Source organism: Ornithorhynchus anatinus, chromosome 5, assembly GCF_004115215.2.
Source record: "Ornithorhynchus anatinus isolate Pmale09 chromosome 5, mOrnAna1.pri.v4, whole genome shotgun sequence".
In the NCBI taxonomy this organism is placed as follows: Eukaryota; Metazoa; Chordata; class Mammalia; order Monotremata; family Ornithorhynchidae; genus Ornithorhynchus; species Ornithorhynchus anatinus.
The window spans coordinates 47,479,014-47,496,842 of NC_041732.1; the positions used below are offsets into that span (position 1 = coordinate 47,479,014).

Here is a 17,829-nt window from a genome sequence, read left to right on the forward strand (position 1 = left end):
GTATTTATTGAGCACTTACTCTGTGCAGAGCACTATAGTAAGTGCTTGGGAGAGCACAATACGATAGAGTTGGTAGATGTTATTCCTAGCCACAAGGAGCTTACAGTCTACAGTGGGAACATTTGGGGAAGCAGCGTGGCTCAGTGGAAAGAGCCTGGGCTTCGGAGTCAGAGGTCATGGGTTCGACTCCCGCCTCTGCCACTTGTCAGCTGTGTGACCTTGGGCAAGTCACTTAACTTCTCTGGGCTTCAGTTACCTTGTCTGTAAAATGGGGGTTAACTGTGAGCCTCACGTGGGACAACCTGATTACCCTGTATCACCCCCAGCGCTTAGAACAGTGCTCTGCACATAGTAAGCACTTAACAAATACCAACATTATTAATAACATTATTGGTTCTTCTCCTTTGGCTTCCTGGGGGGAGAAAAAGTAGGGGGTAGCCATTTAATCTCTCCCCCCCACAAAAAACAAAAACAAACTAAACATCCTTCTTGAAGGCACATTTCCTCCAAGAGGCCTTCCCTGACTAAGCCCTCCTTTCCTCCTCTCCCACTCCCTTCTGAGTCACCCTGACTTGTTCCGTTTATCCATCCCCCCTCCCAGCCCTACAGCATTACTTCCATATCTGTAATTTATATATTTATCCATCTCCCCCACTGCCCACCCCCCTGGACTGTAAGGTCATTGTGGGCAGGGAATGTGTCTGCTTATTGTTCTGTTGTACTCTCCCAAGTGATTAGTACAGTGCTCTGCCCATAGTAAGTGCTCAATAAATACGACTGAATGAATGAATGGATAAAGATGTCCAGCAGCAAGCACTCAGGCCACAGACACTTCCCCTCTCTGAGCCTCAGTTTACCACCTGAAGCCGTTTTCAGAGCCTCTAAGAGGGAGGAGGCCAACATAGAAGGAGAGTCCCCTCCAAAGGTCAACTTCTCTTCCTCCACCAATTGAACATGGAAATACAGCCCTTTGTAATGCCCAGATTAAAGGTCCCAAAGAAGCAAGTGATTGACAGCAAAGATCTCCTGCTCCAGGAGAGGTACTTTAGTCATTAAACCTTCCAAAGGCCTAGGTCATATTATTTAGATGAGTCCACCATTAGTCTGGAGACTTTTAGTTAATTTTCCCTCCAGGCAAATACTGCTTCCCCTCTCCCCATCTGGTGATCCTCACTCCTCTCTTTTTTTTATGGCACTTGCAATGTGCCAAGCACTACACTAAGCACAGGAAACAGTCCTATCCCCCCTGGGGCTCACCATCTTAATCCCCATTTTACAGATGGGGAAACTGAGGCAAAATGAAGTGAATTGCCCAAGATCACACAACAGACAAGTGGAGCTGGGATTAGAACTCCCAGGCTTGTTCTCTATCCACTAGGCCACGCTGCTTCTCACCACCCTCCTCACCCAACCCCACTCCTCCAGCAACCCAGACACCAGAGGAGTGTCAAAAGGGTGATGTGCTTTCATTCATGCATTCATTTAATCGTATTTATTGAGCGCTTACTGAGTGCAGAGCACTGCCGTAAGCGCTTGGAAAGTACAATTCAGCAATAGAGATAGACAATCCCTGCCCACAGTGGGCTTACAGTCTAGAAGGGGGGAGACAGACATCAAAACAAGTAAACTGGCATCAATATAAATAGATATATCAATATATATAGATATATACACGCCAAAACAAGTAAGCAGGCATTAATATAAAAAATAGAATTATAGATATGTACATATATACACAAGTGCTGGGGGGGAGGCAGTAGAGCAAAGGGGCTGAATCGGGGTGACACAGGAGCGGGGGAGCTGAGGAAAAAGGGGGGCTTAGCCTGGGAAGGCCTTTTGGAGGAAGTGAGCCTTCAGCAGGTCTTTGAAGGGGGGAAGTGTGGTTGTTTGGTGGATTTGAGGAGGAAGGACATTCCAGGCTACAGTTAGGACATGAGCCAGGGGTCAGAGGTGAGGTGAGAGGGGCATGGTGATGGAGATTAGCCCATGACAATCCAACAAGCAATCAACTGTATTTATTGAGCACTTACTACATGCAGAGCACATTACAAAGTGCTTGGGAGAGTACAATACCGTAGAGTTGGTGGAGATGTTCCCTACCAACAAGGAATTTACAGGGGAGACAGACATTAAAGAAATTACAAATATGTATCTAAGTGTTCTGGGCCTGAGGGTGGGGTGACTATCAAGTGCTTAAAAGGTGCAGATCCAAGTAGATAGGCAGCACAATAGGAAGAGGGAGTAGGGGAAATGAGTGCTTTGTTGAGGAAGGGCAGTTGGAGGAGGTGGGATTTTTAGAAAGGTTTCAGCAAGGCAGCTACCAGAAGGACAGTGAACAGCCTGCAAGGAGGTAGGGATTCTTCCAGGAAATGATGATTAAACCTCTCCAAGCAAATTCATTTTCTTCTGTGGTTACCCTTGTTAAAGCCTCCTACTTCTTTCCTAATCCTGTTCCATTCTAAATTTCCAAGAAAATAGTCTTTTAGTCTCCTTCTGGCTCCCCTCAGTCAGTCAATCATATTTATTGGGCACTTACTCTGTGTAGAGCACTGTACTAAGTGTTTGGGAGAGTACTATAACAATATAACAGGTACATTCCCTGTCCACCATGAGCTTACAGTCTAGAGGGGGGAGACAGCCATTAGCACAAATAAATTACAGATATGTACATTAGTGCTGTGGGGCTGGGAATGGGATGAATTAAGGGAGTAAATCAGGGCAAGGTAGTGGGAAAAGAGGAAATGAGGAAAGAGGAAATGAGGAGATATGCCTTCAATAAGTCTTTGAAGGTGGGTAGAGTGATCATCTGTCAAATATGAAGAGGGTGGGTGTTCCAGGCCAGAGGCAGGATGTGGATGAGAGGTAAGTGGCTTAGTAGAAAGAACACGGTCTTGGGAGGCAGAGATCATGGGTTTGAATCCCAGCTCTGCCACTTGTCAGCTGTGTGACTCTGGGCAAGTCGCTTAACTTTTCTGTGTCTCAGTTACCTCATCTGTAAAGGGGACTGAGGCTATGAGCCCCACGTGGGACAACCTGATAACCTTGTACCTATCCCAGCGCTTAGAACAGTGCTTGGCATATAATAAGCCCTTAACAAATACCATTATTATTATTATTATTATTATGTTAGAAGGTTAGCATTAGAGGAGTGAAGTGCAGAGGCTGGGTTGTAGTAGAAGAGTAGTAAAGTGAGGTAGGAGGGGGCAAGGTGATTGAGAGCTTTCAAGCCAATGGTGAGGAGTTTTTGTTAGATGTAGAAGTGGATGGGCAACCCCTGGAGGTTATTGAGGAGAGGGCAAACGTTTTTGTAGAAAAGTGATCTGGGCGGCATAGTGAAGTATGGACTGGAGTGGGGAGAGACGGGAGACTACAAGATGGATACAGTAATTAAAGTGGGATAGGTTAAGTGATTGGATTAACTTGGTAGCAATTTGGATGGAGAGGAAAGGGTGGATTTTAGTGATGTTGCAAAGGTCAAATTGAGAAGATTTTGTGATGGACTGAAGAATGTCGGTTGAATGAGAGAGAGGAGTCAAGGATAATGCCAAGTTTCCAGGCTTGTGAGTCAGGAAGGATGGTCGTGCTGTCTAAAGTGATGGGAAAGTCAGCGTTTGGGTGAGAAGATAAGAAGTTCTGTTTTAGACACAGTAATCAATCAGTCAATCAATCAATAATTTTTATTGAGTGCTTACTGTGTGCAGAGCACTGTAATAAGAATTTGGGAGAGTACTATATAACAGAGTTGGTAGATTTACAGTCTGGAGGGAAACAAAAGACATTAACATAAATTATGGGTATGTACAGAAGTGTTGTGGGGCTGAGGAAGGGGTGAATTAAGAGTGCAAAGGAGATGCAGAAGAGAGTCTGAGAAAATGAAATGAGGGCTTAGGGAAGGTCTCTTGGAGGAGATGGGCTGTTAATAAGGCTTTGAAAGTGGGGAGAGTGATGGTCAGTAGGATATGAAGAGGGAGGGCATTCCAGGCCAAAGACAGGACGCGGGCAAGAAGCCAGCAGTGAGATAGATGAGATCAAAGTATAGTGAAAAGGTTGGCATTAGAGGAGCCAAGTGTGCAGGCTGAATTGTAGTAGGAAGTCAGGGAGGTAAGGTAGAAGGAAACAAGTGGATTTGAGTACTTTAAAACCTATGGTAAGGAGTTTCTGCTTATGCAGAGGTGGATAGGCAACCACTGAGGGTTCTTGAGGAGCAGGTTAACATGGACTGAATGTTTTTGTAGAAATATGATCCGGGAAGCAAAATTAAGTTTGGACTGGAATGGGTTGAAACAGGAGGGCAGGGAGGTCAGCAAGGAGGCTGATGCAGTAATCAAGTCAGGATAGGATAAGTGCTTTAGCAGTTTGGATGGAAAGGAAAGGGCAGACTTTAGTGATGTTGTGGAGGTTGAACCAACAGGATTTGGTGACAGATTGAATATGTGGGTTGAGTGAGAGAGATGAGTTGAAGATAAAGCCAAGGTCAGGGCTTATGAGACAGGGAAGATAGCTGCCCACGTGATGGGAAAATCAGGGGGAGGAAAGCGTTGGGGTAGGAAGATGAGGAGTTCTATTTTGGACATGTTTAGTTGGAGGTTTTGGTAGGACATCCAAGTAGGGATGTCCTGAAGGTAGGATAAAATGCAAAACCGCAGAGGAGAGAGATCAGGTCGAAGATGTAGATTTGGGAATCATTTGCACAGGGATGGTATTTGAAGCTTGAGGGACTCCCACAGTTAGAGGGTGGGAGGCAGAGGAGGAGCCCGTGAAAGAGACTGAGAATAAGTGTCCAGAGAGATAGGAAGAGAACCAGAAAGGACAGTCAGTGCCAGTCAAGCTAAGGTTGGATAATGTTTCCAGGAGAAGGGGATGGTTGACAGTGTTGAAGGCAGGTGAGAGGTCAAGGAGGATTAAGATGGAGTAGATGCTGTTGAATTTGGTAAGAAGGAGATCATTAGTGACCTCTGAGGGGTCAATGTCTGTGGATAGAAGGGGGTGGAAGCCAGATTGGAAGAGGTCATGGAGAGAATTCTAGACAGGGAACTGGAGACAGCAGGTATAGGCAACTTGCTCAAGGAGTTTGGAGAGGAATAGTAGAAAGGAGATGAGGCAAAAACTAGAGGAAGCTGTAAGGTAATGGGAGGATTTTTTTAGGATAGGGGAGACATAAGCATCTTTGAAAGTACTGGGGAATAAGCGATTGGAGAGTGAACAGTGAAGATAGCAGTCGGGGAGGGAAGATGGGAAGGGGCAATGACTTTAATAAGAATGAAGAGATGGAATCAGAAGTGCAAGTGGAGAGGATGGATTTTGAGAGGGGTTAGGATATCTATTGAGATACTGCTGGGAAAGATGGGAGAGTTGAAGAAAGGGCAAGACAAGGGAGGAACTGGAGAGAAGCAGGCAAGATTTTAGGTAGATCACGCCTGATGGTTTTAATTTTCTCAATAAGCTAGGTGGCCAGGTCATTAGGGGCAAGATATGGGGGTTGGAGGGAGACAGGGGTTTGAGGAGTGAGTTCAAAGTTTGAAGAAGTTGGTGAGGACAGTGAACAATAAGGTTGCCAGGAAGAGGAGAGGGCAGAGTTAAAGCAGATAGGGCTGAACTTGAACTGGGTGAATTCAGCCTGATATCCGGGTTTCTGCCAGCAGTGCTCTGCTACTTGGGCACAGGAGCAAAGGAAGCGGACTGTGGAAGGGATCCAGGGCTGTGGGTTAGTGGTACAATATCAGCAAAGCGATAGGGAGAGCAAGCGAGTTGAGCTCAGTGGAGAGGGTGGTGTCGAGGATATCGATTTGGAGAATTGCCTAGCAATTCTGGCCAGACTCCTTGGGCTGTGGAGCCGGGCACCTTTGGTATAAGGATTAGACTCCCCATTTGGGCCATGTGAGCCATGACGAAAAGTTTGGAGGTCAAGAGAGTGACCAGAATTTCTCCAGCCTGGATTTAGGAATAGGCACAAGGACTCTGGTTAATCCTTCTGAGGTACTGGCTCTTGTATTTTGGGCTGTGGAGAGCAGAATGTCATCTAAGGACTGAACCTGAGTCTTTTTTCTAAAAAAAAAAAAAAGAAAGAAAAAGAAACTAGAAGAACAGGATGTTCCCAGAGGCAAAGCAAAATAAAACTTCTTTTATTTTCAGCTGTGTGAATTTTTGGCCTCACCCATATGTTTCTCTTTGATTTTGGTGATGGCCTTCAGTTTCGATAAGACTGACCAGTCAAATCATCTTGACTGGTTAGTTGGGATAAGCCTAATATGTGAGACATAGGTGCCATAGAGAATGGTGTTCTGCAAAAAACAGTCTTCTCCAAGATTTCCCTCAATTTTATTGTTCATTTTCCTTCTCTATGCTTAGGTTTTGCCCTGTTTAAAATGAGGACAAACTGTTTCCTTTTTTGCCACCTATCAACCTCAGAGGGATGCTAAGATGATTTATGAGATATCTTTGGATGGGTGCTTTGGAAATACAAGACAGGGACTGTAAGCCATAATAAGACTGTAAGCTCATTGTGGGCAGGGAACATATGTACCAATTCTGATGTACTCTTGCAAGTGCTTAATAATAATGGTATTTGTTAAGCGCTTACTGTCAGGCACTGTTCTAAACACTGGGGTAGATACAAGATAATTGAGTTGGACACAGTCCCTGTCCCACACAGTTTTAGTCCCCATTTTACAGATGAGGGAACTGAGGCACAGAGAAATCAAGTGACTTGCCCAAGGTCAAGTGGTAGACAAGTGGTAGACAAGTGGTAGAACCCAGGTCCTTCTGACTCCCAGGCTCGTGCTCTATCCACTAGACCACTGTACTTCACTGTACACTGTATGCATTCAACAGATACAATTGATTGAGTGACAGATTGAATGAACAGCTGAATTGCAGTGGGTTGAGAATTGGGAGTTTGCTGCAGTACACAAGATATTCTAGGAATAACAACTTATTGTACTTTTGAGAGCCCTTACAATTTAAAGACTCTGAGTCTGGTTTGCAGAGTGAACAACAGCACAATTGTAAGTACTCCATTTCTTTAAGCATCTTCCACCGAAAGGAAGAGAATGTCTTTAAAATACAGCACGTGAAACCCTCAGGTCTCAGACATATTTTGCAGTTTGTGGGTGGGAAACAGTTGGAGACAGAAGAGCTTCTGCAGTGACTGCTGTCAGAAGGCTTGGAGACCAATGGGACCGGTGTCCCTCTAGATTTATAAGTCTGCCACCTGTTAAATTGGCAGCTGTTGTTTGGATTTCATTAAGGTCCGGGTTTGTTACCAAATTGCCCTGTTTGATTTCCGGAGAGAGGTTGTATTGGGATTGCTTCCTGGGCCATTTAATGAACCTCAGAGGAGCGTGTGCACCCCTAGAGTCACTCCTCTGCCAGGAGCAGAATCCTCTCCCTTATTGGACAGCCTCACAATCGCCCTGTGAGTTTCTGTTGCCAGGTGACCCCGGTGACGGGGTCTCGGTTAGCCTCTGTCTTCAAGAGGCAAATTTGTGGTGGACGGGATGAGAGCACAGTTGAAAAAAAAGAAAAAAAGAAGTGGGTCGAGGGAAAACTCAGGCTGCAAGCAGTTGGCCCGAGACACGAGACACATCTACCTTCCCTGCTTACCCGCCACCTCGGGGGAAATTAGAGATCGTAACATGTCTTCAGTCAAGGCTGCCCAGGGCACCTCCACAATACGGCCGCCTCATATCAGTCTAGGGAATTTCAGGTCAAACTCAAATCCAGTTATAGTCCAGCCTAATTATCTTGAATCTAGCCCAGAGCTTAATACAGTTGGTACGTAGTAAGTCCTTAATACCACAATCATTATTATTATAAGTAGTAGTGGTAATAATAATAATAATGACCTAGGATGTTCTAGATGTGGGCAGGGAGTGTATCTTTATACTGTACTCCCCAAACTCTTACTACAGTGTTCTGCAAACAGTATGCACTCAATAAATCTGATTGACTGACTAGAGAAATGCACACCTAATGATTTTGTAGCTGACTCCAAGCCAGAATGAAATTAAGCATCATGGAGATTGATTTCCTACTACAACCCAATCTGCACACTTTGTTCCTTTAACACCAACTTATTCACTATACCTAGATAATAATAATAATTATGGTATTTGTTATGCACTTACTATGTGCCAGGCACTGTACCAAATGCTGGGGAGATACAAGCAAATGGGGAGAGCTCCTCTATCTTGCCATTGACCCTCATCTCTCTCTGGCCTGGAACGCCCTCCCCTTTCATGTATAAAATACCACCACTCACCCCATCTTCAAAACTTATTAAAATCACATCTCCTCCAAGATCCTTCATTTCCCCTACTCCCTTTTCCCTTTTGCATCTCCTCTGCACTTAGATGTGTACACTTTAAGCATTTGATAGTCACACCCTCCCTCAGCCCCACAGCACTTTTGTACAAACCTGTAATTTATTTATATTAATGTCTGTCTCCCCCTCCAGATTGAAATGTGTCTAATGATTCTCTTATATTGTACTCTCCCAAGTGCTTAGTACAATGCTTTTCACAAAGTAGAGAGGCAGCTGGCCTAGAGGAAAGAGCACAGGCCTGGGAATCAGAGGACCTAAGTTCTAATCCTGTCTCTGCCAATTGCTTGCTGTGTGACCTTGGGCAAGTCACTTAACTTCTCTGTGCCTCAGTTCCTCAACTGTGAAATAGAGATTACATACCTGTTCTCCCTCCTACTTAAGACTGTGAATCCCATGAGGGAGAAGGACTGTGTCTGAACTAATTAACTTGTACCTACCCCAGTGCTTAGAACAGTGCTTGACATATAGAAAGTGCCTAACAAATACCGTAAAAAGCACTCAATGAATACTATCGATCGATTAATTGAATATCAGATGATGGGAACTCTTATCTGCTGATAGGCTGGGCAGAGTTTCTTAAACCACTATCATTTCCCTTCCCTTTCTTTCTCAGGAACCAAGTACCACCTTGATGACTAAAATAGTCCTCTCCTTGCTCGAAGTCTCCATGAGAGATTTCCCTATATGTTTGAACATAGCAGGCCGACCTAGTGGAAAGAGCACAGGCCTGGAATTCTAAGGGTTTGGGTTCTAATCCTGACTCCACTTGCCTGCTCTCTGACCTTGGGCAAGTCACTTAACATCTCTGTGCCTCAATATCCTCATCTGTAAAATGGGGATTCAATACCTATTATTATTATACTTACTATGTGTCAAGCACTGTTCTAAGCGCTGGGGTAGATACAAGCTAATCAGGTGGAACAGAGTCCATGTCCCACACGGGGCTCACAGTCTTAATCCCAGTTTTACAGATGAGGTAATTGAGACACAGAGAAGTGAAGTGACCTGCCTGAGGTCACCCAGCAGATTAGTGCTGGAGCTGGAATTAGAACCCATGTCCTTCTGACTCCTAGGCCCGGGGTATATCCACTAGGCCACAACTGTTCTCCCACTTACTTAGACTCTAAGCCCCTGTGACCAACCTGATTATCTTGTATGTACCCCAGCCTCAAGAACTGTGCTTTCACTCAGAGTAAGCACTTAAATACTATTATCATGTTATTTATTATTATTATCATTAATTTGATTGCACCATCCATTTGGAGTTATTTTGGATGAGTGAGCATCATTCAACAATGGCTCTCAGCAGTCAGCTTGGGCTAGTGGATTTTTGCATGGAAAAAACTCAGCTTTCAGTGTTTCAGCCCCAGGACAATCCCTTCAGCATAAATGGGTGGCATTTCAATATAAATGAGTAATAGGATTAAGTTTATTTTTAATCATGTAACAATTTTGTAGTTAAAAAGCTAAGGCAGGGCAGTAAAGGTGAGGGGGCCTGTAGGTGGCAAAGCTCTAAATAAGCCCCTGGGGGCTCCATATTTAGAATATGATCTCAAGAAAGTACCCATCTATGTAGACTGTGATATGAGTGGCGAAGGTAGGTTAGAAAGAACTGTTTTCTAGGTAAAAAACAGATATCCAAAACTGCTTATTTCTATCCTAATCACTCCATAGCTTATCAGAGCCGATCAATTTAAAATGTTGACTTCATATGCTTTAAGTTGTTTTCTTTCCCACTTGACTTGCTCTGAAACTTGCTTTCCTTTTGTGATCATTCTCTCTTTATTCCATTGTGCCCTTTTGATTTTCCTATTACAAAAAGCTGATTTGAATAATTATTTGAAATCACAAATCCTAGCAATTGGCTTTTGATTTTCTAAAACCTCCTTCAAATTGCCTCCCGCTCCACTTTCCCTCCCCCACACACCTCCACACCACTCACACCGTAATACAGAAAAGGCAATGTGGGAATCGAAACTTGTTTCATCAGTGCTGTAAATCAGAGTTATTTATGGAACACTCACCTATTACCGTTTCTTTGTGACTGCAAAGACTTTCCATTCCCAGACCACAGCACTGTGTGATTCATATTGAAAATTTTGTTGTTTCAGAGCACATTAGCAGTTTTGCTTCTTTGTGTTCTCATCCCAGTTCCATCACTTGCCAGCTGTGTGAACTTGGATGTCTCTGAGCCTCAGTTTCCTCATATGTAAAATGAAGATTCAATATCTGTTCATCCTCTTGTTTTGGCAGTGGGAGGGGCTGGGATAGGGTATGATTTATCATGTATCTACCCCAGTTTTTAGTATAGTGCTTGGCACATAGTAATTAATAAACAAGTATTTAATGAGCGCTTACTATGTGCAGAGCACTGTACTAAGCGCTTGGAATGTACAAATCAGTGACAGGTATATCCAGGTCCAACATGTTAAAGTACAGATCTACAGTAAATGTAGCTGTGAGGTAAATGACAGGATAACCGGAAACTGGCCAAATAAGCCTGCAAAGCATAAGGAATAGAGACAGCAACTGTCTAGTTAATACAGTAGGCAGGTCTAGGTAAGAAACAAATGAGGACTAGACCTTTTTGTTGTCCTCAGAAAACTATTCTGTGACTCACTTTTTGAAGAGAGATGAGTGTGTGACCTTGGTTAACAGAGAACATTAATTCAATGTCCTTTGTATTCCTTTACGATCAATGGTATTTTCAATCAGTGGTATTTATTGAGCACTTACTGAGTGCAGAGCTCTTGGGAGAGTACAATACAACAGAGTAGGCAGAAATGTTCCCTGCCCACTACGAGTTTACAGTCTGTTTATTGTTATATAATACTCGCCCAAGTGCTTAGTACAGTGCCCTGCACACAGGAAGCACTCAATAAATACGATTGAATGAAGGAATGAAATGAATGAATGTAGGGAAGTATTTGCAAATGTTTTGCCGCTGGTTCTGTGTTCTCTTTTGAGCCTTTATTTTATGATCAGGAGCCAGGAAACGGGGTAGGTGAGAAGGGAAGTCAGCATGCAGTCAGCCTTTGCCACTACAACTTGAGACTAGAGAAACTTGGAAGTCTTTCTGGAAATAGTTGAATATTAAAACCCGGATCCTCTCAACCAAACCTTGGATATTTTATTTTATGATGTCTGAATGGGAAGTAACCTGCAACTGCCTAAACTGAAGCGAAATTATTACTCTGGGAATCAACCCAATAACAAGCCACAGGGATTTATGAATAAGAAGCCATGCCTGAGAAACTTGATAGTCCTTTGCAAATGATGGTGTATGAAAATTATTATTTGCAAGCCAGGTAATAAGTTTGTAAAAAATATTATTCTTTTATTTTCAGCTGCAGCCAACTCTCCCCACCAAAATAGAGGTAAATTAATGAAGTTGACATTCTTCATTACTCAACTAGAGTACATTTGTTATTTGTCATCAGCACCAACTCTATTATATTATATCTTAGTACAGTACTCTGCACACAAAGTTCTCAATAAATATGATTTATTGCTTTTTACCTTGACTCTTGACTTATATATAGATGCTATATATGTATGCTCTCTCTCTCTCTATATATAAACATATATTAATATATTTATGTAAACATACACTAAAGTATTCCTCCCAGAACTCAACTTTTATAGCATGATTTGGCAAGAACAAAATGGAAAAATAGAGAAACAGAGTTACGCTAATGTAGCTGTGAATTACAGGGAGTCCTCAGATTTAGAGTACAATCAGTTCCTGAAAACTCCATCTTAAGCTGAAACTCTGCAAGTAGAAACCAGTCTTTTCACAGAAACAATGTTCTAAAAGGGATATGGGTTTCTGAAACAAGATTAGATACCACTTTTTTCTCCACAAAATGGCCCAGAATTGTAAATCACCCAGTTGTAGATGAGTAATAAAGCTACATTTCTCTATCTACATTGAGTCAGAGAATTCCATAATATGATAGCTGACTTTTATGTCATCAAAAGTAAAATGGATGGGTTGAGCCTCCCTGGCGACTCCAACTGTCATAAGATAACTCCTCTGCTCCCCGCCTCCACCCTGTCCTACTCCCCCAACCTCCCTCTTTAAACTTTCTCCCCCTTTCCTTTCCCTTAACCTCACTACTCAAATCGTTTCTCCAAAACTCCCTTGGCCTGCCACCTCTGAGATAGAGGAGGCTAGTGTTTGTAAAGTCAAAACCAAGGTGTTGTAAACCTGAAACTGGGTGTAAATTTAGAAATGTTTAATCCTAATTTGAAACATCTTAAGTCAAGGACTTGCTGTAATCATTCCACAGAGTAGGTCTGCCAAGAATGCTGTTTCAAGCAAGATGACAAGGTCATGTACTCATCTATAAATTATATATAATAAACCAATAATAATAATAATTATTATTAATGTATTTGTTAAGTGCTTACTGAGTGCCGGGCAGTGTACTGAGTGCTGGGATGAATACAAGGAAATCAGGTTGGACCCAGTCCCTGTCCCTTATGAGGCTCACAGTCTTAATCCCCATTTCACAGATGAGGTAATTGAGGCACAGAGAAGTGAAACAACTTACCCATGGCCACACAGCAGATAAGTGGTGGAGCTGGGATTAGAACCCATGACCTTCATACTCCCAGACCCATGCTCTTCCCACTAGGCCACATTGCTTCCCTTAGCAGAGTATAATAAAATAGATTAGGTGGAGAATAATGCCTGCCCACAAGGAGCAAAGAGGGGTAGACAGACATTAAAATATTAGTATTAAAATATTTCAGAAGGATATGTACATAAGTGCTGTGAGTCTGGGTGTGCGGTGAATATCAAAGTACTTCAGTGTCACAGCTCCAAGTCCATAGGTGATGCAGAAGGAAGGGCAAATAGGGGAAGTGAGGCCTCCTTAAAGTAGGCTTCTTGGAAGAGAAATTATTTTAGTAGGGCTTTGAAGAGAGTGGTGGTCTGTCAGCTATGAAGGGGAGGGAGTTTCAGGCCAGAGGGAGAATGTGGGCAAGGGGTTGGTGGCCAGAAAGATCTCTATATGTGATAAATGCTTTATAAATAATGATAATAATAATTGTGGGAGTTGCATAATAATAATAATAATGGTATTCATTAAGAGCTTACTATGTGCCAGGCACTGTACTAAGCACTGGATTGTATATTATATATTATAAATGTAATATATTGGGTGAGTTCCCACAAACTGGTTTTCTAGTGGCAAATTTGTTCCTTGTGGAATGCAACTTGCCATTAATGGTGACAAGAACAATGCCAGAGAAAAAGTGAAGTACAAGAGATCATTTCAAATTCTAGTCTCATAAAGCTTGAAGAAACTGCTTTCATCTCCCACAACCTTCTTGAATTTCATACACTAAAATATAATATATGTGATGATCATATATTATATATTATAATTATAACTGGATTATATATTTATGTGAACACACTATGTATGTTTCCTTGTATTAAAGGATACAAGGAAATTGGGTTGGACAAGAGAATTAGGTTAGTGTGGCTTAGTGGATAGAGCATGGGCCTGGGAGTCAGAAGGACCTGGGTTCTAATTCTGGCTCCACCACCTGTCTGTCAGAAACAGTTCCTGTCCCAAATGGGGCTAACAATCTAAGGAAGAAGGAGAACCGTTATTTCATCCTCACTTTACAGTCCTATTAATATTTCATTAGTTTTACAAAGGGACCCTGTTGCAACTATTTGATGGAGTCTCCAGTAGTACTTTGGTGCTGAGTCTTCAGAACCAAGACCAGCAGGAAGGAATTGATTACAATATGAATGATCCGCATCCAGTTGTGTTCCAGATGGTCACACAATGGAACAAAGAAGTAGACCTGCCGGGGTGCAGTATATTGTGAAGTGTGGGTAAAGATCAATCAATCAGTCAAGGGTATTTATTGAGCTCTTACTATGTGCCGAGCACTGTACTAAGCACTTGGGAGAGTACCAATTAGTGGTACCAATTAGGAGAACGATTAGTGGATACCTCCCCTTTCCCTAAGGAGCTTGCAGTCTAGAGGGGAGAGACAGGCTATAATATAAAGAAATAATTTATAATGTATAATTTCGAGATCTCTACGTAAGTGGGGTAGGGTTGGTTTGGGATGAATATGAAATGTCCAAAGGTCACAGATCCAAGTGCATAGATAATACAGAAGGGAGAGCCAGCTGGGGAAAAGAGGGCTTAATTGGGGAAGGCCTCTTGGAAGAGATGGGGCCTTAATAATGCTTTGAAAGTGGGGAGAGTGGTGGTTTGGTGTAAATGGAGAGAGGGGGCGTTTTATCCATTTGCAGCTCTAAACTGTAAGCTCCTCCTCTAAACTGTAAGCTTCCTCTGGGCAGGAAACTTGTCTACCATCTGTGGTATTGTACTCACCCCAGCGCTTAGTTCACTGCTGTGCACACAGCAAAAGCATTCGCTAAATATCATTGATTGATTAATAGATACAACAGAGTTGGTAAATGCATCCCCTGTCCACAACAAGCTTACAGTCTAGAGGGGCAAAACGAACTGTTTAAAATTAAAAATGTTTTGCTTACTAGAAACTGATTTTCTAGTTGCAAATTTGTTCCCTGTGGAATGCAACTTGCCATTAATGGTGACAAGAAAAATGCCAGAGAAGAAATGAAGTACAAGAGATCGTTTCAAATTTTAGTCTCCTAAAGCCTGAAGAAACCGTTTTCATCTCCCACAACCTTCTTGAATTTCATGCACTAAAAGTCATGTATTATTTCATTTGGGTTTGAGCCACCTTCCTCTTTATCCTTTATTTCCCACAGAAACAACTGTAGATGTAATGTGAGTTTTATCCTGGATTGGAATCTGCATGAGGGATTGAAAGACTAATTGGAAAAGCAAATGGTGATGTTTGCAAGAGGTGGGTAAAATGGTCAGTTTTAGGTCTGACCTTAGTTTCTCCTCCCTTCAGAAATGACACGGAAGGGGAAGCGAAAAAGATGGTGCGAATGTGCAGCTGTTCTGAACAGCTGCTGATTCCAGTGACAACTGAAATGAATAAGTCCAGATACACCACCTGTTTCTGGCTTATTGTATGCAAGGCCTATCCAGCCTCAAGGACAAATTGAAACTAGGATCAATTCTGTGGAATATTTGTTAATCAATCAATCAATCAATCAGTAAATGGCATTTATGGAGCATGTACTATGTGCAAAGCACTGTATTAAACTCTTTAGAAAGGACAATACAATAGAGTTGTTAGATGTGATCTGGGCTCACAACCTGCTTATATACTAGAGAGGGAAAGATTAAAATAAATTACAGACAGGGGAAATGGCAACATGTAAGGATATGTAAGGATATGTACTTAAGTTTTGGAAGTGTTGCAGGGTTGGGGTCAGTATCATATTGTTTAAGGGGTACACGGCTAAGTGCATAGAATGACGCAGAAGGGAGGGTGAATTAGGGGAAAGGAGGATTTAGGGGAGGCCTTTGGAGATGTGCTTTTAATAAGGCTTTGAAGGTGGGGAGAGTGCTGGTCTCTCAGATAGGAAGAGGGAGGGAGTTCCAGGCCAGAGGGAGGACATGGGCAAGGCGTTAGTGGTGAGATAGACTAAAGTAGGTAGGGTGAGTAGGTTGGCGTAAGAGGAATGAGGTATGTGGGTTGGGTTGAGCTCTTCCCCACTCCCAGCCCCACAGCACTTATGTACATATCTGAAATGTATTTGTTTGTACTGATGTCTGTCTCCCCACCCCCCTAAGGGCAGGGACTGTCTCTATCTGTTGCCAACTTGTTCATTCCAAGCGCTTAGTACAGTGCTCTGCACATAGTAAGCGCTCAATAAATACTATTGAATAATAAACTCATTTTGGGCAGGGAATGTGTCTGTTTATTTTAGTACTGTATGCTCCCAAGTGCTTAGTATAATGCTCTGCACACAGTAAGCACTCAATAAATATGATTGAATGAATGGATGAATAGAGGTAAGATAGAAGGGGGAGAAATGACTGAGTGCCTTAAAACCGACGGTAAGGAGATAGTTGGGCAACCACTGGACGTATTTGAGGAGTGTGGAGGCATAGACGGAGTGGTATTTTAGGACAATGGTCCAGCCAGCAGAGCAGTGTATGGACTAGGGAGGGGAGAGACAGGAGGCAGGGAAGCCAACAAGGAGGCTGATAAAGTAGTCAAGATAGGATATAAGGGCTTGGATCAGCATGGTAGCAGTTTGGGTGGATTTTAACAATTATAATAATAATAATAGTGGTATTTTACAGAGAAGTAGCGTGGCTCAATGGAAAGAGCCCGGACTTGGGAGTCAGAGGTCATGGTTCTAATCCCGGCTCCGCTACTTGTCAGCTGAGTAACTTCGGGCAAATCACTTAACTTCTCTGTGCCTCAGTTACCTCATCTGAAAATGGGGATTTAGACTGTGAGCCCCACGTGGGACAACCTGATTACCTTGTATCTACCCCAGTGCTTAGAAGAGTGCTTGGCACATAGTAAGCGCTTAACAAATATTATTAAGTGCCAGGCATTGTACTAAGCGCTGGGGTGGATACAAGTAAATCCAGTTGGACAATGTCCATGTCCCTCACAGGGCTCGCATTCTTCATCCCCATTTTACAGAAGAGGTAACCGAGGCACACAGATTAGAACAAATATATTCAATTATTTTATTCAGCTATTTCCTGTTATCCTTCCCTCCGATCCCACATTTTGGAAACAATTTTTATCTGCCTGTCACTCTTTAGACTAAGCTTGAAAGGCTGGGTGTCTCCTGCTTCTGGTGGATTCTTCTAAGTGCTTAGTACAGTCTCTGCAAGCCATAAATACCACTGATTGATTGATTGAAATACCCAGAAATCAGTAGTCTCAAATTCTTCCTCCATAAAACTTTTTACTGGAGCTACTAAAAACTATTCAAACTGACAGATCTATTGTACCTCTTCTCCCAACTCCTACTTTCTAATAGTAGCAGCATCAGAAAGAGGAAAAGATGCAAATGACCTGGATAATCAATTGGTCAATAGACTTTATTGAGCACATATGCAGAGCACTATATTAAGCTCTTGGAAGAATACAATAGTTAGAGGATGCAATCCCTGCTTTCAATCTCTGCACACAGTAAGCACTTAATGAATATGAGTGAATGAATGAATGAATTCTATATATAGTCTTGTGGGTGAGACAGACACAAAGTAATTTTCAGATGGAAGAAAAGAGACATAGGGATAGTTGGATAAGTGTGTGCTTAATAGTAAAGTATGTAAATTGATATGTACAAAAAAACAAGTGGGTCTAAGTACAGAAGTGTGTAGTTGGCATGGAGGGGCTGAGGTGGGTGGTTGAGAGGATATGACCTAAGCAGGAGAAAAGCTAGTTGGGAAAGGCCTTTTGAAGGAGATGTATTGTCCAAAGGGCTTTGAAAATGGGGACAAGTGAGGTCTGGTAGATTTGAATGGGGAAAGGGTTCAGGCAGGAGTTAGGGATAGAAGGAATAGAAATAGAAAGAAAGAGAGAATGAGGCACAGTGAGTTGGTTAACTTGAGAAG

At 42.6% G+C, this 17,829-nt stretch overlaps 1 protein-coding gene across 3 annotated transcripts in view; it reads left to right on the forward strand.

Annotated features, from left to right (window-relative positions):
- GRAMD2A (GRAM domain containing 2A) overlaps positions 1 to 17,829 on the forward strand; it is a 156,656-nt gene that overhangs the window by 19,482 nt on the left and 119,345 nt on the right. Inside the window, exon 1 of one of the 3 annotated variants that reach the window (XM_039912027.1) lies at positions 15,131 to 15,193. The exons of the other annotated variants lie outside the window; for them this stretch is intronic. The gene's annotated coding sequence lies outside the window, so the exon portion shown is untranslated. Of the gene's footprint in view, positions 1 to 15,130; positions 15,194 to 17,829 lie in introns of those variants that run through there. 3 annotated transcript variants of the gene reach the window in all.